Here is a 23,558-nt window from a genome sequence, read left to right as displayed (position 1 = left end):
AACATTTTGTAAAACTTTCATTTACCTAATTCAATAAAAATCCTATCAGTTCAGGGCTTAAAAATATTAGGATAATAATATATGTACATCACCAGAACTTATAGAGCAGAATCGTACAAAAATGAACAATTTAACTCAATTTTACGGTACTGCTTTTCGCTGTGCTTGCACGACTAGTCAATCGGTTCACTATGTTTACGACTTTGTGTCGAAGAAAAAAAAACTTGGATTTCTTTCTTGTCTGACGAGCCCACGTGCTCTCGCCGCATGAAAACATAACGAATCGTGTTTCCCATCTAGAAATCCCTCGTGCTTCCGTCCGTCTGACCGGAGGGCAGGTTGTATGAATTATGATGACGATTATTATATAGCTCTTCGTGGATTTCTTCTTCAACGGCGGCGTCTTCACCGATCGCCCTGAACAAACTGATGAATTATATTGACAACGCTGAATTACAACATTAGTATGGAAACATGAATGGACGGGGAAGGTGGCGCATGGTTGAGAATAAACGTAACACTCGTCAATGGAGTCGGCCGCTCGATTGACGACTTGTGGGTTTTCTGTTTTTACGCGTTGGCGCTATTTGGCGCACGATGATGATCACGGTAGATTGCTGATGGATGAAACTGTACATAGGAGGAAGCCAGACGGCGGCCTAGTATGCAGGTATGCACCCTGGCTAGACGATGAATGACAATCATTCAAGGCTTGTCGATTCTCGGTTTGGTTCACCATGAAGATGATCGAAGTAATTGGATTGCTCCATTGGGAATTCATCGCGGAGAAATTAACAAACATGTTGTCGGTGTTCTGCGGTAAATATGACCCCAGAGCAATTTGAAAGGCTGTAACTTTTTTGTTAGTGAACTGATTTGAACACGCGTTGGTACGTTTTCGCGAGTTTGTTTATTTGTGCACGACTTTTCTTTTAATATTATTTATTTACTTGGTTTACATCAATTAATTCGATAAAACCTTGTCAATGATGTTACGCCAATTTACTCGGTCCATGGCTGTGTCCCTCCAACTTCAATTCTGGCCCACGCTCTCCAGATCTTGTTGCACCTGATCAATCCACCTAACTCGCTGTGCTCCCCGCCTTTTGTGCCTACCGGATACGACGCGAACACCATCTTTGCAGGATTGTTGTTCGGTAGTCTTGCAACATGCCATGCCCAACGCACCCTTCCGGCTTTCGACACCTTCTGGATACAGGCTTCGCCGTAGAGCCTAGCGAGCTCATGGTTCATTCTCCACCGCCATACACAGTTCTCCTGCACACCACCGAAGATGGTCCTAAGTACCTTTCGTTCGAACACTCCAAGTGCTTGCAGGTCCTCTTCCAACATGGTCCATGCTGCATGTCCTTAGAAGACCACCGGTCTTATTAGAGTTTTGTACATGGTACATTTGGTGCGGGGTGAATCTTTCTCGATCGCAGCTTCTTCTGGAGCCCATAGTAGGCGCAACTTCCACTGATGACGCGTCTCCGTATTTCATGACTTACGTTGTTGTCAGCTGTTAACAAGGATCCGAGGTATACGAGCTCATCAACCACCTCAAAAGAGAATCAAAAACGTACCTCGGTTCATGAAAATCGTACCTTGGTTATAACCCGGCTTTCTGCATGACACCTCCTAGCGCGAAGTTGAACAGCAGGCACGAAAATCCATAACCCTGTCGAAGTCCCCGGCGGGATTCGAACAAACTGGAAGATTCGCCCGAAATCTTCAAGCTATTCTGCACACCGTCCATCGTTGTTCTTGTCGCTGTTCTCGTCCATGATTTTCCATAGCTCTTTGCGATCAATTCTATCATAAGCCGCCTTAAAATCGATGAACAGGTGATGCGTTGGGACTTGGCATTCACGGCATTTCTGGATGATTTGCCGTACATAAAGATTTGGTCCGTCGTCGAGCGGCCGTTGATGCAACCAGCATGATAAAGTCCCACGAACTCATTTGCTATTGGTGATAGATGACGGATGATAATCTGGAATAGCACTTTGTAGGCGGCATTCAGGATAGTGATCACACGATAGTTTTCACATTTCAGTTTGTCGCCCTTCTTGTAGATGGGACATACCCCTTGCTTCCACTCCTCCGGCAGCTGTTCCGTTTCCCAGATTCTGACAATCAGCCGGTGCAGACAGGCGCCAACCTCTCAAGGCCCATTTTGATGAGTTCAGCTCCAATACCATCCTTATCAGCTGCCTTGTTGTTCTTGAGCTGGATGATGGTATCCTTAACTTCCCTCAATGTGGGGACAGGTTGGTTTCCTTGATCCGCCATGCTGACGTAGTCACCTCCTCCGCTGTCGTGACCCCCTGCGACTGTGTTATCCATGTTATTCAGGTGTTTATCGTAGTGCTGCTTCCACCTTTCAATCACCTCACGTCCATCCGCCAAGATGCTTCCATCCTTATCCCTACATATTTCTACTCACGATACGAAGCCTTTATGCGTTAAGCTTCTCGTAGAACTTTCGCATTTCTTGTGCTGCTCCATTTCTTCACATCCCGTTTTTTCCAGGCGACGCTTTTTGTCCCGGAATAGGCGGGTTTGCTGCTTTAGTTTCCTTTTATATTGCTCCACGTTTTGCCGCGTTTCTTGCTGCAGTATTGCAGCCCGCGCTGCATCCTTCACCTCCAAAACCTGCCTAAATTCTTCGTCGAACCAATCGTTACATGCCCTCCTTTCCACGTACCCGACGATGCTCTCGGCTGCGTTGTTGATGGCTGCTTTTATGGTGCTCCAGCAGTCCTCAAGAGTGGCTTCGTAAAGCTTGCCCTGTTCCTGCAACGCTACCTCGAGATGTTGCGCGTATGCGGCGGCGACGTTCGGTTGGGCCAGTTGCACTAGATTATTCCGAGGCGGACGTCGATACTGTACATTGTTGATAACTGATAGTTTTGGTCGATTTGCGATTCTGTCTGTGTGATCTCCAGGTGTACCGATACGGGAGGCTGTGCTGGGAATAGGTGCTACGAATGTCCATTACTTTTCTTTTAAATATCATGAAAACAATAAAAAATAAGAGTCCAATATTCTTAATCGTTTTATAATAATCCCTTTCAACGCTGAATCATCCTTGTTGGGGGGATTTTTCGGGATTTCTTAACAGAAAAGCGCGATGGTTTCCAGTGCCAAATTCTTTAAGCTGTTAAGTGTTTATTTATAACTTTAACTCGCAGGCATTACATTCATGTTCACTTAAAACTGGTCGCCTTAATTCGATTGATTCCCAACAAACTTGATTTCGATGCGTAGCTATAGGATCCCTATTGGAGTATTTAGTTCAGTTTCCATAGATCAAAATTAAGAAATCGGACGCCCGATACGCACCTGTATGGGTCCAAAATAATCCAGCCCAACGTGGGAGAACGGTCTTTCTTTGGCTCTGGAAGAGGAGCCATTCTCGGCGTGGTTGGTACTGTTTTGGAGATCTTGCAGGCCTGACATTCTTTTGTAACATGGCGTACAACGGAGCGAAGATTAGAGACATGGAAGCGTTGGTGAACCTCATTCTGCACCGTCGCATGATTAGCGTGAAGATATCGGCGGTGAAACCAGTCAACGACTAGTTTAGTGAGATGGTGATGTCTCGGCAGGATGATCGGAAACCTAAAGTCATATGTAACGTACGGAACTGCTCCGATGCGACTGTCTACCCCCATCACGCCTTATTCGGCTAAGAACGGCGACAGCTCGTAGACTGGACTAGTCTTATCGATAGCCTTCTTCGGCGTCCCGTTTCTTTGTTTCAGCACAGTGACTTCATCTGAGTACGCTGATAACTGTACGCCACAGGCTATTTTCTGTATTTTGCAACTCTTCCTGCTGTAGATACCCCATGATTAGCAACCCTTTCTCCTTTTACGCTTGCTATTCTCGATGAAGCGGTGAACGGCTGCGGCTGTTCTGAGCAAACGTTCCCACTTAGAAAATTTACAGATTTTGTAGACATTATCGAATGGTTTCTGACGATGTACCATGCAGCGTCTCAATTCTTCATCTGTTTCAAGCGTCTGCGTCGATCTTTGTTCCGGCCACTTTATTTCTGGCTGATAGAGGAAGTCGGGTCCATGGAACCAGCGAGACGTTACATCCGTGCTGGGTCCCTTGCCCTATTTAGTTGCATCGTCAGCTGGGTTATGTTGTATTGGGAAATATCTCCACTCGATGGCTTCTATCTTGCTTAGAATTTCTCCCACTCGAAAAGCCATATGCATACAAATTATTTATAAAATATGAAATGTATCAATGTACGTTCAATGTGAGTACAGTGGGAATGTAGTTTACAAACCTTGGAATGATTTCCAGGTGACTTTAGTAAACTTTACTGCATAACGTTAAACTTTTCTAATATATCATAGTTAATATTTACAGTGAGAGGCAAAATAAAGTGCCCACCTTACCAGTTTTCGAATTTCTCTCATTGATTTGGTTCAAATTAAAGTTAACACACCTAAATCTTTTGTGATATTTTATTTTTGATGTTCTTTTAAAGTTGCACTTACGAAATTTTGATAAAAAAAAGAATTTTACTTAAAGAAAAAGAAAATCAATTTGTATTGAAAAAAAAGTAGTGACAAAAATAAGTGCCCACTTCCTTCTTGGCCCCAGAAAAGATGATTTAAGAAAAATAAAAAGCAATTTAATAGTTAATGTGTCCTCCTTTGGCCTTAAGGACTTGCTGGAGGCTCTTCGGCATGCTTTTCACCAGGTTTTGTAGGTGTTGTGGATCTAGTTCTTCCCAGGCGCGCTCCAAGGCTTCAAAATAATTATTTTTGTTGGTAACACCAGTTTTTTCAACCCTGGCATCGAGAATCGCCCACAAATTCTCGATGGGGTTGAGGTCTGGGCTTTGTGGAGGCCATTCCAGCGGTTTAATCCGACAAGACCGGAAAAAAGACTTGGTCTTCTTTCCAGTATGCTTCGGGTCGTTGTTCTAGAGAAATATGAATTTCTCTTCAAGGCCCGTCTGGATCAGCGAAACCTCCAGATTTTCCAGCAAGATGTTAATGTAGGAATCTGCCATCATTATTCCGTCGATTTTCACGAGGTTTTCTACTCCACTCCATGAAAAACACCCCCAGACCATCACATTTCCTCCTCCATGCTTCACCGTTCCTTGGATGTGGTGCTCTGCATCACACACGAGCCCGCCGCTCTCGGTTAGACAGCTCGAGCTTCAGGAGCGCCACATCCAAGGAACGGTGACGCATGGAAGTGTGATGTGATGAAATGTGATGGTCTGGGGGTGTTTTTCATGGAGTGGAGTAGGAAGCGTCGTGAAAATCGACGGAATAATGACGGCAGATTCCTACATTAACATCTTGCTGGAAAATCTGGAGGTTTCGCTGATCCAGACGGGCCTTGAAGAGAAATTCATATTTCTCTAGAACAACGACCCGAAGCATACTGGAAAGAAGACCAAGTCTTTCTTCCGGTCTTGTCGGATTAAACCGCTGGAATGGCCTCCACAAAGCCCAGACCTCAACCCCATCGAGAATTTGTGGGCGATTCTCGATGCTAGGGTTGAAAAAACTGGTGTTACCAACAAAAATAATTATTTTGAAGCCTTGGAGCGCGCCTGGGAAGAACTAGATCCACAACACCTACAAAACCTGGTGAAAAGCATGCCGAAGAGCCTCCAGCAAGTCCTTAAGGCCAAAGGAGGACACATTAACTATTAAATTGCTTTTTATTTTTCTTAAATCATCTTTTCTGGGGCCAAGAAGGAAGTGGGCACTTATTTTTGTCACTACTTTTTTTTCAATACAAATTGATTTTCTTTTTCTTTAAGTAAAATTCTTTTTTTAATCAAAATTTCGTAAGTGCAACTTTAAAAGAACATCAAAAATAAAATATCACAAAAGATTTAGGTGTGTTAACTTTAATTTGAACCAAATCAATGAGAGAAATTCGAAAACTGGTAAGGTGGGCACTTTATTTTGCCTCTCACTGTATGTATCCCTAAGTATCATATATTTTCTAACGTTACATATTAAACCCGTTCACATCACGGGTTATGTTTGTTCTTCTATGTTTAATGTTGAGTGTTGCATACATCCAGGCAAATATACGAACACATCTTGTAGTATACATTAAGGGGTTTATTCAAAATCTTATTTATAGCGTTCAGAAATAACGTTTTTTTTCCATAAAGTTGTCAAACTAAAGCTTTTACATGTTTTTGGGCTAAAATTTTACAAGGAATCCGATTTTGGGCAATTATCAAACATATAAAGCGATTTAAAAAAGTTTATATAAGGAAGTATGAAAAATTTTGAAGTACGTTTAAAACCGAGTTTAGATCCGGAAGGTACATCGTTGGTACACGCATTTTCCGAAAAAAATTGGACCGGTTTGCCTAGATTTTCGAAAAATCGACCATATATTCAGCAGGATCACCATTTTTGATGAAAACGTGAGGTACGTTCAAAATCCCGCGAGATGTGTAATGGTACAGTTGGTACTCTGACGATACGGCACTAGTTTTCATTTTTGTGAAAAGTATCCTGCTGGATAGATTGACATATGGAACACATCTGTTTAATGAAGATGTTTTATATTACAAAACTCTACAATTTGTACATTCTCCACTTTTCAAAGAAAAAGTTAGTATATAAGCTCAATGCACGCCATTAAGAAAGGTTTAAACATAATTTGCTCATTTCCCGTTCCCGATACACAACGGAAATGCCGCATCGCAGTGAAATATCGCGATTGCTTTATACATTTGTTGTTGAGGTAGTCCAGTGATATAATGTTGCCATATAGCCCCCAGACTCAGCTCCGATGTGGATAGAATAATGATGGAAAACAGCATCCTCTTCAGCTGATGGCGACGGACGGTGTTTTCCCTTTTTGTTTCCATTCGGATCCGAATGCAACATCACGAACCGCAGCACAGTTTTCTTAATCAATTCAAAAATTCAAGGTTGTTTCTCTCAGCGTTTCATTCTCCCGTGCACGGTGAATAATCGAATTGATTTGGATAATAGGATTCAAATTGTTGGAAATTGGGGCGAAGCTGGTATCACGAATCATCTCTGGAAAACGAGCGTCATTATGTTGAATGGTTTAATTTTCAGATTATCTTTCGTTGAAAGTGAAAAAATCTGTATTTCTTTTAATTTATAAATTTATATAAGCCCATTACAGAAAAACTGTTAGAAATGATTCTCGAGATAATCGTTGATGCCTTTTACAGGAATATTCAACTAGGCTAGCGAAGCTGAGCTTGTACTTTGTCATTTGGAGATTACATTTAACGATTTGTCTTAACTGTCTTTTTAATGTCTCTTGTTGCGGGTTACAAAACAAAACTTCTTGGTAGATGTGACTGATACGAAGGAAACCCAAAAGTGGCAATCGAAATAGGTATGTCTGACAAAAGATATATAATAATCATAGTATACTGAAAGCTACTTTTAATTATGTTTAATATTTTTCTCAGAAGGTTCGAAAAAACATCATAATGAAACATGTATTTCTAACAAATTTTCAAAAATATCAAAACGTTCGAAGAAGTGTAATGGTATCCTTTTCTTATTATGTTCTGACATTACATCCCAACGTGAACAGAGCCTGGTTCTCAGATTATGAGTAATTCCACAGTTTTTGACTGAAAGCTTTCTTTGCAAATTTAGCATTTATGCATTCATACTAGACCTGTGCGCCGAAATATTTTTGGTCGGCGGCGGCGTCAGAGCATTTTTGTACCGGCGGCGGCGGCGTCATCGGCGTCACGCCGTTGACAATTTTCGGCGGCGGCGGCGGCGGCGTACATCGGCGTGGACAAAAATTGAACATTAAAAAAAATCGAACATATAACTTATGAAACCGTATGCGTACAAATGCAATCGAAACCGAACTTGAAATTCCATTTCCCATATCTGTCTTACAATCTTATGATTGAAATAGAGTACAGGAATACTTTCAGTCATTTTGGTAAGAATTCAAAGTTTGGAAGTTTATATAAAAAATCCTAGTTTCAGCACTAGTAAAACTATCATATAATATATTATATCCCCATTGTTGCTACTAAGATTATATTGACCTATTATCTGACCTGATTATTCGAACTTTTTATTTAAGAAAATTGAATAAAAGTAATTTAATTTTGTGCAAAATTTTGTTTGTATTTTTGTAGCAGTTTACTGGACTTTTCGCTTTACTTTTTGAATAAACTTATCTGATATTCATATCTATAGAATCGTTCATAATATTCCACAATAATTAATCACAGCTTTAGATGTTGTCGGTATTTTATTTTCTCGGAACAGAAAACATGTACAAATTTCTATCATAGTTTCTTGCGTGCTGTTTAGATTACTCGAGCAAAGTTCAACATCATGAAGAAAGCATGTTGAAAACATAAATTGCTTTCAGCAGTAAAATGATATCTTTGTTTGGTATCAATTATTATTATCTTAAGTTCGATATCATATTTTGTTCTTCTACCATTTTTTTATTATTGTAACAATTTTATATAACTATAACTCAAAAGTGCTACATACTAATAAAAAATAAATACTTTTGATGACTTTATTTCAATGCCAGTCAAAAATATGTGTAACCTCAATGAGTTCCCAATGTCCTTAATGCGGAAAAAGTTTTCAAATTTTCAAATTGCTTTCACTGAGAGCTGTTAAATGTCGAAATTTCGAAAACATTGAAGTGCTTATAGCGTTTTTCTAAGCCAATATATGGCCAACTGCAAGAAGTTCAGATATGATCACCAAAGAAAAACATTTTCCAATGACTTTTTCCGCAGGGATGGAAGATATTCGCATTATTCAATTGTCAGAGTCACGTGATGTTCATGACATTTAACATCACTGTCACTTATGGCAAAAATCGTTTTTAATTTGATTTCTTAGGAACAGGTTTCTGCTTTCAGTTTTGACATTTTAACTGTTAAAATGATCAAAATGATAAGAACCAGAGTAATCAAAATCTGCGGCATCACAGTATCAACATTAGTTTCCAATATAACTAATGTTTATTCTGGTATCATTTCACGTAGTTAAAATGTTGTTTACATTAGATGCCCAGATTTTGTCAGCCTCTTTTCCAAAACTTTGTGAAGCTCTCCTTCAAAATATAAACCATTGATTAATATTCTATATTTGCCTTGTTATGAATATTAATAGTAGCTTTAACATGACTAAAAAAATACTTGGTTGAAATTCATTAATCAAACAGTGAGAACAACAAGATTTCTGAAAAAGGGACTTACAAAATCGGGTTAGTACTGTATTCCAAAATTATATGATGAATAATTCTGTACTTCATCAAACATTGATCCAAAGCGGCGGGACGACCGTACTCAAGCGTCTGAAATTGTTATCCCGTATTTGTTCCTGTCATACTAACGGAAGATACCAAAGCCACTTATTCGAAGAAAAATCCATGTCCATTAGGCCGTCCCTTATTTTTCGAAAATGCGAAATATTATAACTTCGTCATTGTAAAGTGCTCTTTTTGGTAAGAAAAAAAAAAACAGGTAAAAATGTGAGGTCCGTACGTGGACGCCAAGTGGTCCCCCAACGGCCCTGAATTTATTTCGTGTAGATGACCCCTTGAGCGTAATCGTGCTCGCTGCTCTAGTGCACGCAGCATGAGTACGAAATACCACCAGTAACAAATTGTTCTGCGCGCGTTGATAATCAGCATAGAAGTTTGTTTTCTTTGGGATGATTTAAATATTACGAAACGCAAAATTTGTCAATTTAAGACCCCCTCCCTCTACCACATAACAACTGAAACTGAAAAAAAATGTTTGTAAGGACCGTAACACTACGGAAGACCCCCCCTCGCCCTGTTGCGTTACGTAATATTTGAACGATCCCTTTGTAGTTTTGAATTTTATGTCAGCGTGCAGTGTTATGGAGATATAAAATATTATTTTACTTAAAAGTCCATGCTGATTATCAATTTGTTACTAGTGGCTTTTCGTACTCATGTTGCGTAGAGCAGCGAGCTCGATTTGTCGCACAGGTTTCATCTCTACCTAATAGCTTTAGGGTCGTTGGGGGACCACTTAGCGTCCATGTACGGACTTCAAATTTTTAAGTGATTTTTTCTTACCAAAACAAGCACTTTACAATGACGAACTTTTAACATTTTGCATTTACGAAAAATAAGGGACAGCCTAATGTCCATCCATTTCTTCAAGGTTTCCAATGAGAATGACAGAATAAATTACCGTCATTAAACAAATATATGCATTTCAATAAATTATATTTTTTTACGAATCATTATAAGCGAACTAGAATACCACTACGAAGCGTGCAATTATATCATAATTCAGGGAAAAATAAAAAATCAGCGATGCATAACAAAAAAATACTCAAAAAATATGTTTACAAATATCATGTTAAGGTCGCCTCGCACCATTCTATATCACCATCTACCGTGCGTATAGTTTTCGACATGATTTAATGTTGTACCTTGAAGAAACGTTGTTGGTGGAGAAAATATGTTGCTAGTAGTATGCGCACTCACTTTTAAGGGTATTCAAATCTTATGTTAAAATAAAAATCATAGAAAGTTGAAAAAATAACTAAATCACTTATTTTTCATCAAAATCGTTATAGGAGGTTTGACTGTTTTGTTCAAACCATTTCATATTTGCTCAAAAACTAAATATAAAGTAGTTAAATCGCGATATAACAATAAACTCAATATTACCCAATAATTTTAAGCCTTTTATACTAAGGCACGGTAAAAGGAACCATAAATATTGAAAAGGGTCCATTCACCGTGCATTTGTGTTTCTACTGAATCGCAAGAAAAAAAATCTGATTTGCATAAAACCTCATGGCTCACCTCATACGATGAAATACATCTTACTAGAAGTATCTGCAGCGAAAACTTGTTGAAATAATGAAAAATGTGATACTCTAATGTTGAAATGAAAAATGTTAATTTTTGGCGTTTCTACTAAGAGTATTGAAAAATCGCATTATTAAACGGAATTCACATGATTTTGACTGCATACACTAGTTTTTTCGAAAATGTTTTGTGACAAGAACTACCTCATTTCATCAGTTTTATCTTAATTTGCTGCCAAAAGAATAATTTGCGAATATTGTATAAATATTCTGTAGAAATTTGCATATGCGCACGGTGAATGGAGTACTATAGCAAACCCTGAAAAATATTTTTGAGAACTAATAGTTATATATTTTTAAGAGGAGTTTTCATGAATATTGATGGCATGACACCTTTTTAAAGAGAGAAGAGCAACTCACTGATTTATGGAAGTATTCTTCAAAGTTCAAAGAAACACTGAATTTCATACGAGATCCCCTGGTGGAATATCTACAAATTTTATAAGAGGAATTCTTGCAAACTTTCTTTGTAAACCTCTGAACATGCTCAAGAAATAGTTCCTTAAAAGACTCTGGAGAAATAATTCAAGGATTATATAGAAAAATCTTTTCAAGCATTTAGTGAAAAAAATTGTAAGGATATATTAAAAGAATTTTCAGAATGAAATTTTGGAAAATAAGTGCATGAAGCTCTGCAGGAATTCGTGCAAGAATATTTAACAAAATTCTGACTGAACCACTGAAGTAATTAGAGCATAATCTAGAAAAATTCTTGCATGAAACTTATGAAGAAAACATCTCAAGATTACCGTGTAAGAACTTCTGGAGAATAGGATCCTAAAGCCCTGTCCCAATTCTAGTGCCAAACGCTTAAGTTTAGGCTAAAAACAAATGTTTGCTCAATTTTTAAATGTTTTTCGTTTGTTTAAGTCCAAAAAACATGTGTTATGTTTTTTTAGATTTTGTCACACCTCTTGGCTTAAACTCAAATGTTGGGTGTATTTTGTTTTCCGTGTGCATTCCGAAATGTCAGATAGGAACAACCCCAGTGTTAAAACTACAGCCCCTGTGGTGTTTTTATCGACTAAGCGAACGTCAAACATGATCAAAAATGTCAAGGTTCATTTATGGACCTAATTTTTAAATTAAAATTTAAATATGATATAGCCGTTATTTGAGCTCGAAAAATTGCTAAAGAAGTTGCAGTAACATGCTATTCCGTGTTATTGAATAAAAACAAGATTTCATTAAACATTTAAGCACCCTATGCATCGGAGAAATCCCAGAAGAAACTCCAGGAATAATAAAGAAACATATTGAATAATTCCTGAGAAAATGCAATGCGGAATTACTGTTGGAATTCTTGAAGTGACTATTGTACGATTTATTAGAAAAACTCAAAAAATAATCAATGTTAGGATTCCTTAAAAAAACAACTTGTAGGAATAGTTGAACAAATTTTTGGACTTTTTGACAGAATAAATGTGCCGTAAGTTATTTATTCTCCTAGTTCATAGTAGTTTTTTAAGGCGACACACTGGTAAGGTGATTGATATTTTCGAATAAAATTATTCCGCATCGTTAGAACAGTTTTGAAGAAGTGCTAGAAACAACTCCTACAATAATTAATTTTGCAATTATTAGAAAAACTCCCGAAGAAATTTCTTTAAAAAAATCCTAAAGAAATTACTATGAGAATTTCAAGAACTAGGTGTCTCAGCGACTCTTTTCGAAAAATATAATAGAGAAATCCATTCAAAAATTCTGGACAATCCTTGAACGATTTTACATGAATAAGGGTGAACTCATGATAAACATTGAGGTGGAAATCTATCGATGTATACATTAGCTCTTGGAAAGTAAGGAATTTTTGGAGAACAATTTTTTGAAGGAAACGCCGAAGAAAATCTTGGTACAATCACTAGAATAATTTAAATAAAATTTCACGAAAGACTTAATCTTGAAAAATAAAATCCTGGTGGAATCTCAAGAATTATTCACTTCCAGAAGGTATTCTTAAGAGAAACTTTGAAAAGATTCTCCATGGGATCCGTAGAAAAATTTTTGAAGGATCCACTGGGCGATTTTTGGGACAAATTTTTGAAAATCCCTTGAAACATTGATGTACGATTTTTTTATCCTTAGTCGATACCTAAATAACCTAGGTTATTTTTTTATTATTCTAAATTATTTTAGTCAATGTATTTATCGGCGTTAAAACGCAAAATCGGCGGCGAGACGTTGATCGGCGTATGGCGCGCCGCCGATGTATCAATCGGCGTCGGCGTGACGTGAAATGGGTCGGCGGCGGCGGCGTGGCGCGGCGGCGTGGCGCGGCGGCGCACAGGTCTAATTCATACATCGTGTGGCAACCATAAGGTACTATATGATCTAAGAAGAAAGAAAATTCCCTTTGTGTAAAGACACTAGACTGGTGAAATTTGAACCCACGGCCCTCACCTTAGACTTGTTGAATATCTGCCCATTTATTGCTATGGCTATTTGGTGTCCAGGCCTTCAACTGACTCGGGTAGTAGAGGATTAAAATTCGAGAAAAGAAATATAATGAAACAGTTGCATCTCGAGCTTACCTTCCGAACCCCCAAAGAAGAAAAAAAGTGATGGGGTTTATCTCCTAAAGTTTTCGGAGGTGTAACACCACAATAACCATTTAGCGAAATGGGCCATTCAAATAATTGTACCTCTAGGAGATTTATGCCCAAAGTTAAGAACCTTTTAGAAACAACCATTTTTAAAGAAATTGCTTCTTGAAACCCGTTGTTGTAAAAACTTTGTTATTTTCATCGCACCAACCTATCCCATCATCGTGCCAGCTTGAAGGCCATCCACCGCATCCTCAAAAGCGTTATTAATTCTGATTTACGCTGATACTCATCCGGTCGCTGCCTCGTTTCACGACGCTTGGCCAAATTCAATTCCATAAACCGATTCTCGCAATCTCCTGCATCATCCATCCCAAGTGGCAAAGTGCGAAGAAATTAGCACACTTCAACCGAAACCTTCCCACTTCATTAGGAGCACCAAGAGGGGGTTAAAGTTTTGCACTCTCCGGCAGTGGAGACGTATTCTTGAAACTCATCTTAGTGGCGCCCGTCGAGCTTAGCGGTCAAGTGCAAGCAAAAAATGGAAAAATCTTCAGAATCATAATCCCTACTCGCTTTACGGGTAAATACATGTGGCGGAATGTTTGACAAGAGGTATGAAATTTCATGACCTCGACAGAGGATGGTTCGTCGTATTGTTGCTTGATTACACTAGACAACACTGCTCATATCTGTTTTCAAGATGGATATTTTTGTCTCCATTCAATACGATACATGTATTACCCTTCTATTACGGCGTATATGTATAATATTACACTAGATCAGCACTAAATAATGGTAAAATATTGATGTAGATAAGTTAAACAGTACTTAACACGCCGAAAAACGTATTATTATTGAGTATTCGAAAAAAAAAGACTTTGGGATCAAACATGTTAGCTATTCCCCTACTATACTTCAGAAACCACTACTGGTTCCTTATTTTGGTTTATTATTATAGTTTTGTCGATGATGTTTACATTTTTATAAATTTCAATCCAACATTTATCGTTTACCAAATAGGTGGCGTACTTGCCCCAATAAGTATGGATTTTAACCAAACTGGATTTCGTATGTAAAACTAAATATTTTTTCGATCAAATGTCACAATAATATATGCATTTGAATAGTTTCACGATGTACAGTATGTGAGAAAAATCTGTTAATTATTTACCTTTTACCACGCTATTTAGAAACAACGAAATCTTATAAAATTCCACTGAAATTAAGTTGTTCATACAAAAGTCGATGTAAATACATGAAAAGTAGAGCAATTTTCATCATATTTTGATCATTGTATTCTGAACTATAAGAGAACATATTGTTAAGCTCAAAGAGAAAATATATTTTGCAGTTTTTATAAAAAGCATGGGTGACACACTTGCCCCAAAGTCCGCTATTTCTATCACTTGCTTCTATCATCCACTCTCAATCTATCACACTTAAACTATTTGTTCACAACAATCGCTAGAACCAAAGACGGACAAGAAACCGTTTCCCCACGCATTCCATTCTTCCATCACTATAGCACGCCTTTCCTTACGCCTGATACATAGGCAGTCTGCTAAACCAAAACAAGCCTATCTACCATAAAATTATTTATTTCCAGCACCCATACCTTCCCGCATGAACTGGTGTAGATGTAGAGGAATATCCGGTTTACAGTGGACCAGTTTCAAATGCAACATTATTCTTCCCCCTTCCCTTCATTGGATCGAAAAAATGACACTCTTACGAAACGATGACTTGTAGATAATTGTCTAAATTCTTGAATGAAAATGCGAAAATAATCTCATGTGAGGCCAACAACAAAAAAAAAATCAAAACTTTACGTCGATTAAAAAAAAAATGTCATTTTTTATTCCAATGAAATTTTGTCTCAAGTTAATTATATGTACTACCAACCATCCATGCATCGCAAAATGGGCACTTTCAGAGAAAAAAAAAGTGTTACTAACAAAAAGTTTTTCTCGCCTCAAGATAAAAAAAATAAACTAAACAAGTATAAGACACAAACATCTTAGAATTCAATGAAGCTCAAAAAGCGAGTCAATTTCGTCTTATCAGTTTACTTTAAATTATCGAGAATGCCATATAAAAAGGGCTCATGACGCGTTCCTCGCCACATTATATTCGAAGTTGGCAGCACTCTCTCAGAATACAATCACAATGGATATGACCTTATCAAAAATATTATTCCTTTATTGTTTTGTCTAGCACCGAGGGAAAATGTGATAACATGTGAGAGAAATAAGCATTTTCATCATGACATTTTATTTTTAGTATGGTTCCATGAATCGATATCGAGTCATGAAACCTCGACTAATGGAAGTTTCACTATATAGTTAAAAGCGGTTAAAAATACTAAAATTTGTTTTCACTAAATCACCTAATTATATGGCATCACTACACAGAAAAAAAATATTTAATTTTCAATATGATGTAAACTGAAGCCTACTGCAAAAATAAATCAAATTCGTATGTTATTACAGCATCATGTAAATTTAAATGAATATACATTCAATTTTCAACTAAAAATGGTTGAATATTGCATGATCGTGTAAATTTAAAGTGAATTCGATTGAAAAATAATGGATTGGTTGTTGAAATTTTATTTTGATGCTCCAAATATGTGTATGAAAATAAACTTAAATTTACAACATTTTTTAAGCTGTGTATGTTTTACTCTAAAACTAGTGATCGCAACTACATAGCTGCGAAAATGAACCGGGCATGTGAATTCAACCTTGTATCCTAACGCTCATAGCGAAGAACATTCTGGATTTCTGCATTTGCTATAAAAATCGATGTGTTTCCCAATTCAGTTTAGTTGCAGTCCTCATTTCTAAAAGTTAACATCGCGAATAAATCGAAGTTAAGTAGTTTCCTTGTTACTTTCCTTTTCCAGCCGAACCAAACGTTCTTTTTCAAGACCAAAGAGTTGTTTGGAAATAATTTCTTCCGAGGTTGAGCTATCACCCATCTAGGCCACCTTCAACCGAATGTTACGCCATTCCCTTCAATGGTCTAGGACAGACCAACTAGAAATTAAAGATTTGTCTGAGTTGAGCACGAATTTTATTGAGTAGACATTACAATAGCTAAACTTCATTAGGCAGCGTCCATTCATTACGCAACGCTAAAATGAAAGCTTTTGAGCGCTAGTGAGCATGAAATTTTTGTTTTGCGGATATCTCAGGATCCTGACCACTTAGAAAGATGGCGTCTTCGGCAAAGTTGTTCAGTAGCTCAAGGACTATCATTATAAACGCTATGAAGTTCAAAATTTTGCCACCAGGCAGTGCTAGTGAGCATGAAACTTTTGTTTTGCGGATATCTCAAGATCCTGGCCACTTATAAAAGCTATGAGATTTGAAATTCCGCCACCAGGTGGCGCTAGTGAGCATATAATTTTTGTTCTAACTAGCGCCGCCTGGTGGCAAAATCTCGAATCTCTTGGCTTTTATTTCATTTCATTTCATTTATTCATCCATATACTTGTAGATTAAGGGTAACCCTTATAATGATAGTCCTTGAACTATAGAACAACTTTGCCGAAGACGCCATCTTTCCAAGTGGCCAGGATCCTGAGCTATCCGGAAAACAAAAATTCTATGCTCACTAGCGCCGCCTGGTGGCAAAATCTTGAATCTCTTGGTTTTTATAAAGATAGTGCTTGAGCTACTGAACAACTTTGCCGAAGGCGCCATCTTTCTAAGTGGCCAGGATCCTGAGATATCCGCAAAACAAAAGTTTCATGCTCACTAGCGCCGCCTGGTGGCAAAATTTTGAATCTCATAGCTTTTATAAAGATATTTCTTAAGCTACTGAACAACTTTGCCGAAGACGCCATCTTTCTAAGTGGCCAGGATCCTAAGATAACCGCAAAACAAAAGTTTCATGCTCACTAGCGCCGCCTGGTGGCAAAATTTTGAATCTCATAGCTTTTATAATGATAGCGCTTGAGCTACTGAACAACTTTGCCGAAGACGCCATTTTTCTAATTGGTCAGGATCCTGACCTATCCGCAAAACAAAAATTCTATGCTCACTAGCGCCACCTGGTGGCAAAATCTCGAATCTCTTGGCTAGAATAATGATAGTCCTTGAGCTACTGAACAACTTTGCCGAAGACGCCATCTTTCTAAGTGGTCAGGATCCTGAGATATCCGCAAAACAATAGTTGCATGCACACTTGTACTGCCTGGTGGCGCAATTTCAATGAAGCAATGTTGCCAGCTACGAAAAAAATTTTGAACCTTCCACGAAAAACTGGATTACAGTTGAAGAGTATTGCTATGTTGCTAAGCATTATATTTTTCTGTTCCGCTCAAGTTTGATGGTTTTGATCTTTCCTTTATTCTTCTTAAACAGTGTTGCCAGCCACATGAACGTTTGTGATTCGGCCGACTGTATGGCACGCAACACTCCCTTCAACTTTGGTGAACATTCGGTATCGTTATCTCCAATTTTTTTTTGGTATTTGCATATCACACCCCCATAAAACAATCGAGCAGTGTTGCCATATATTACCAAAATATGAAATCTTGAACGGCCATTTTAGAAAGTTCTCAACCCATGCTTCAACTTTGCCGAATATCTCGAATCAATATTTCCGCATCTAGACGTTGCATTTTTCAGAAACATAATTATAACCCTGATTTTTTTACGACCCCCCGATAACGGTCGTATAAAGAGGTTGGGGTGTATAAGCACAATTACTTGTGACCGAATAAATGCATGACGGCTCACACGCAGTGCGGCGTAAAACAATCGCAATCACAGGAATCGTATTCTACACCGAATATCATGCACACATTGATGCGTAAAAGTTTTTTTCTTAGTACGACTTTGTTTACGTTCTCAATTATATGTGGTCGTTGAGGGAATTTTCTAAAATTTCGCAAATTATAGTAATGCATCAATATCCGGACGCTTAAGCTGACACAAAAGTTCAAACTCTTTTTTAAGTATGTTTTGTAAGAATATTCTTGCAGTTTAGTTATTCTACACATATATATACACCAGATCTTGATGTTAGTGAAGCATTTTTCAATATTAGTAGTGTTTTTACTAAAACAGCGGATACTGATGCTAGAATTTTTTTTAAGTTCGGACACTTTTGAATCGAAATCCGAACAACTGTGACACATTCGTATATTTCAAACATAAATCAAATCAAACTTCAATTAAATATCAATATTTAGTCGATATATTATTTGTATTAGTCCTACAATGCTGAGAAGCCAATTCGGTCTAGGTAGGGACGTAACGCCAGAAATAAGAAGAAAAATATTTTAAAATAAGTTTAATGTTTAATGTAACGAATTTTCGAAAATTTTGCGTAGTATAAATATTTCAATGTTTGAATGATCTGAACGAAAATTTTCATGTGCATTCTAAACATAGATTTCGATATGCAGATGTAATCGATTGTTTTCAAATAAAACCGTTATTTTTTATTAAAACATGATAACTTCTGAATTAAAAACAACATTTTTTCTCAGAAAACTGTACGTGTTACGAAAATTCTGGGTGTTGCCTAGTGTTGTTAAACACATAAATCAACCAGATCGGATATGGCGGCAGCAGCACGGAAGAGTGACCTCGTGACCGTGGCAAATCGCTTCATCGACAAACAGCCTAGTTTGTCGGATTGGGAATCATGAAAGGACCCAACCGCTTCGTGTAGACATAGAATTAGAAAGTGTTCTCGGTTTCTCGGTTTCGGTTCGGGGGTGACAAAAATTGATTTCAAATTTGGCTCCAAAGTCACGTTTACATTTAGGGATTTCTGGAACGACCAATTTGGAACAATGTCACGTGCCGCAGAGTTGGAGGGATGAAGTGACGGTTAGGGCTGTAAGGCTGAATCAACACGTCAACGTTTGTTTTGCTAATCACACTACAGCTCAGGATAGACGGCACCGGTTATGGCGCTCCAGATAGCTGGCCAGCTCTGAATAATTGTAACGACGAAAGCTTGATTTGCGAGCTCGATACGAAGTCGGCCGATAGTGGTGGAAGGTGTTGTTAGGCTACCGACTTGGGCGAGTAATTAAGATAAGATAGCCAGATTATACCTTAATTGGATGTGGTGGGTTTGCATTGGATTTGGCACTGCCAGTTGGTCCACTGACTGTCGTCACTATCTTGCTTGAAAGGAACGGGAGGCTTGGGCAAGGCGTTGAAAGCTCATTCATGCTTCTGCGGTGACAAATGGATTTTCTAGGTAGCTTGCTGATACGGCTCGATCCACTTTTGGTTACATTGTTGTTTGAGGGATTTTGTGGAAACGATCGCCTGTCGAGGTCGTTTAGTTTGGTTCAGTGACAGACATTTTGGAAAGGCTTATACAGTCTTCAAATGCTATTCAATTTTAAATTGGTTAGTCATAAAAGCAATACCTATTTCTTTAAAATAAACAGATCAGACTGTCATGAGACAGATTTTTTTCACAATGTGTATACCAGTAGATAGTATTGAGAACTACAAACTTGTCAATTATCTAATTATATAAATAAACATTAGGCATCGGGAAAGTTGCCTAAATTTGTAGGTGTTACAGTCCAAGACCATTGACTAAGTGTTGTCTAAAACCTAATATAGAGATTTGAGCCTTAACTCTGACTCATAGACAACATCCTTCAAAATTCGAGAGCTGTGAGAATTAAAGAGAACCGGTTGTTCTTGGCATTGCGCTTCCAGGAAAGTCAAAGAAATGTACACTAAGTAACCATAAATTTTCTAAAACTCCATAAAAATAATCAAAGTCTGATTCGTAAATTGTCCTTTTTCTACTAAAATATATTCTAGGTGCATTTTGTAGTAAGAGGTTTGATTAGAGCATAGCATCAACTTTTGCTATAAGGCTGCGTTCATTTATTGCGTAACGCTAAAATATGAATTTTTTGACCCCCTCAAAATTTCAGATTTTTTTATGAGCCGTAACGCTTGAGCCTACTCCCTCCTTCCCCCTAGAGCGTTGCGTAATTTGTGGACGGCGCCTAATGATTTATACACTTTTTTACAAACATTGATTTGTTTTATGAAATAATGTTAACAAATACCTGGGGGACGGACCTGGTGTAGTGGTTAGAACACACGCCTCTCACGCCGAGGAGCTGGGATCGAATCCCATCCCCGAGATAGTCACTTATGACGTAAAAGTTATAGTGACGACTTCCTTCGGAAGGGAAGTAAAGCCGTTGGTCCCGAGATGAACTAGCCCAGGGCTAAAAATCTCGTTAATAAAGATAGAAAAAAAAACAAATACCTTCATCGAAGTTTTAGCTCCTTTGTGCCAAATCTATAAGTTTTTACCCTTCCAAAAGCGAATTTCAGTCCAAATGAAAATTATTAACGACATTTCTTTTATCAAAATGTTTAACATTAGTTTTATTTTTCTTGCAGATCCCATCCACGCACTGAACCATCAATGTAAGTATAGCATATCACATTCAAACGCATGAAACTATTAATACATCACCTAAATTATACGCCCCAAAATGAGATCTCCATACCAACTGCATTCGCCCAATTAGCAGAGCATAAATCTTACTTGTCGCTAAATTGCCCGCCAACTGCACTATAAGCAGCTTGGGCGCAATGGTCAGCCAATTCAGCGCGCGCTTCACTATTCGATGACCGGTTCTCGAGAACTATAATATCAGACCGGAGTATAGGAGGAGAGGTATAGCGATGCAGACCTTGAACGAAAAGTCAGTCGGTGGAGGCTTCCTCGCAAGTGCTTTTTCAAAGCCCGTCGCTCCATAAATTGGGTCGATGTCAACTGCAGCAGCACTTCAGTTGTACAACAATAATAGCATTAACATGGACGTGGAGAAAAGTTCGAATGTCAGTGCCAATGAGTGAACTGGACTCCCACGTAATACACACAGAAAAAAATATTATAAAAAAAATATAAATTTTAATGCAGTGTGCTGTAAAAAAAACCAAACTGATGTATTTTTAAAACATCATGTAAACATAAGTACATTTAATTTTCAACTTATATGGTTAAATATTACATGGATAGTATATATTCACAGCGAATTTGATTTGAAAATAAAAGAATGGGCGTTGAAATTTTCTACAACATTTTTCAACTGTGTACCTCGTTGCCGGAGAGGATTATGGCAAAAAAAAAAGTCAAGCACTGACAAAGGTGTACTTTCTCGCTGTTATCTGAGAAGCGGAATTCTCCAGTACTCAGTTATTTCAAAGTATTGAGCAGGATGTCGCGTACATTTCCGATCAGAAGAAAAGAGAAAAGAAAATCAAAGGTTAAAGGTTCTCGTGATAGGGGAACAGGAAAAAGCAATTACACTGACAAGCCATCGCTCTTAAGTAGATTTGAGCCTGGGCTAGGAAGCAGGAGGTGTGTCGATATTAATTACTGCTAATTAGGTTAATTTATTCCTTTATTGGGAATTATATTTGATAATAGAATAAATGCAGTAACCTAAAGTACCTTTTTTCGTCGTTATTAAACTTGTTAAGTGCATACATAACAATTTTGAATTTAGACTGGTTAAAAGAGTCCTAAAATTAATGATATAATTTTGTTTTCACTAAATCCTTCATTAAGTCACCCTAATCAAAAAATCTAAAAACACGTGTATCCTTATTTCGGATAAGGAACAAAATAGCAAATTCGGAATTCGGTGACCCTCTAGATAAGTTTTTCATGGAATGGCTGTATTTGAACCTTGATATTTTCGATCAAGTTTGACGTTCAACTAGCAACAGAGGTTTCAATTTTTAGCACTGGGGTTCTTCCTATCTGACATTTCGGAAGGGACACGTAACCAAAATACACCCAACATTTGAGTTCAAAGCTAGCGGTGTGACAGAATCGAAATCCCTGAAAATGTTTTTTGGACCTAAATCAACGAAAAATATTTATAATTTCAGTAAACATGTATTTCTGGCCTATACTTTAACTGTTGGTATTAAAATTGGGACATGGCTTTAGGACCTGATTCAAACTATCTTTTGGAAAAGATGCTGTGTACACCACGTGTGTTGTTCATATAGTAGGGAGCCGGCCGGATCCTATCCTTGGCACTTTTTATTCATTTCAGCAGTGGGGTTTTTTAAAGCTACTGAGGTCATATTTATTTGATAAAGTAAAAAGCATCATGAAAAAGAGAATAAACGAATAATTATTTTCATGAAAAGATCAATACCAAGTAGAAAAAAACACATGTTTATTTGTCTGGTTGCAAAGCTTTAATGCTTTTCTTTTCAACATTAGCCGTTTTTATAAGCCTATGCTGAGATAAAAAAATGAAAGTATACCTAAACTGCCGCAAATCGCAAGTCAGTACCATCTGTGAAAAGTAGGCATTGAGAAAATTGACTGAGAAGTTTTAAATCCCGTTTTCCATACAATTATTCAAAAAATTCCAGGAGATTGGAACATGTTTCGATTTCAATGAAACTTTCATAATTTGCTTTTCACTCCGTTACCGTTACAAGAAAAATATAAAAATGACCAAATAACGATTTATTTTTGTGTTACACGATGCGAAAATCTGCTGTGGGACTTACATGGGTTTTCTCTTTCATTATAGAACAATTCGACTTGGTGTTTCTTTCATATTTTTACTGAACAAAAAGCAGCTGAAGATTATTAGAAGTTACAATGAAAACTTATATCAACTCATTTTTGATAAAAATTCAGATGGGACTGACTTTCGATTCACGGCAGTTAACTTTAATCAAAAATTTTCAGTAATTAACTTTTAGCATGATCTACAATACCTCCAATGATCTTTATTCGTTTCTTTTGTTCTAAAGTTGTTATGACTTTTCAAATGTTTGAGGCAAATTGCTTTAAAATTATGACTTGAGTTTTCATCATTCTTTCATTTATAAGTGTTATAGAGAATTTGAATCCAAATTCAAACCCGTAATGTGTCAAGCGAAATTTAGATTTTGTTAGGTTACTTCATCAGAAAGTCTTATCTGAAATGTGATTTGCTATAATTAACATATTATTTTGAAAAGTTATCTGTTTATTTCATTGAAAAAAAAAAATGTGTTGTTAAATTTGTACTTACATTTCAACCGAAAAGTTAGTTTTGTTGAAAATCTGATAA

The 23,558-nt window shown here is 37.5% G+C and overlaps 2 protein-coding genes across 10 annotated transcripts in view; one reads left to right on the top strand and one right to left on the bottom strand.

The window, feature by feature from the left end:
- LOC5575476 (HIV Tat-specific factor 1) overlaps positions 1–23,558 on the bottom strand; it is a 272,213-nt gene that overhangs the window by 88,533 nt on the left and 160,122 nt on the right. The window lies entirely within an intron of this gene.
- The window catches only part of LOC5577147, a 408,487-nt gene that overhangs the window by 293,442 nt on the left and 91,487 nt on the right, over positions 1–23,558 (top strand). For 6 of the 8 annotated variants that reach the window (XM_021843543.1, XM_021843539.1, XM_021843538.1 and 3 more), the window contains one exon: positions 20,866–20,892. The exons of the other annotated variants lie outside the window; for them this stretch is intronic. The gene's annotated coding sequence lies outside the window, so the exon portion shown is untranslated. The remainder of the gene's footprint in view (positions 1–20,865; positions 20,893–23,558) is intronic. 8 annotated transcript variants of the gene reach the window in all.

Source organism: Aedes aegypti, chromosome 2 (genome assembly GCF_002204515.2).
Source record: "Aedes aegypti strain LVP_AGWG chromosome 2, AaegL5.0 Primary Assembly, whole genome shotgun sequence".
Lineage (NCBI taxonomy): Eukaryota > Metazoa > Arthropoda > Insecta > Diptera > Culicidae > Aedes > Aedes aegypti.
Note: the sequence above shows the minus strand (reverse complement) of the source record. Positions and strands in the feature narration are given on the sequence as shown.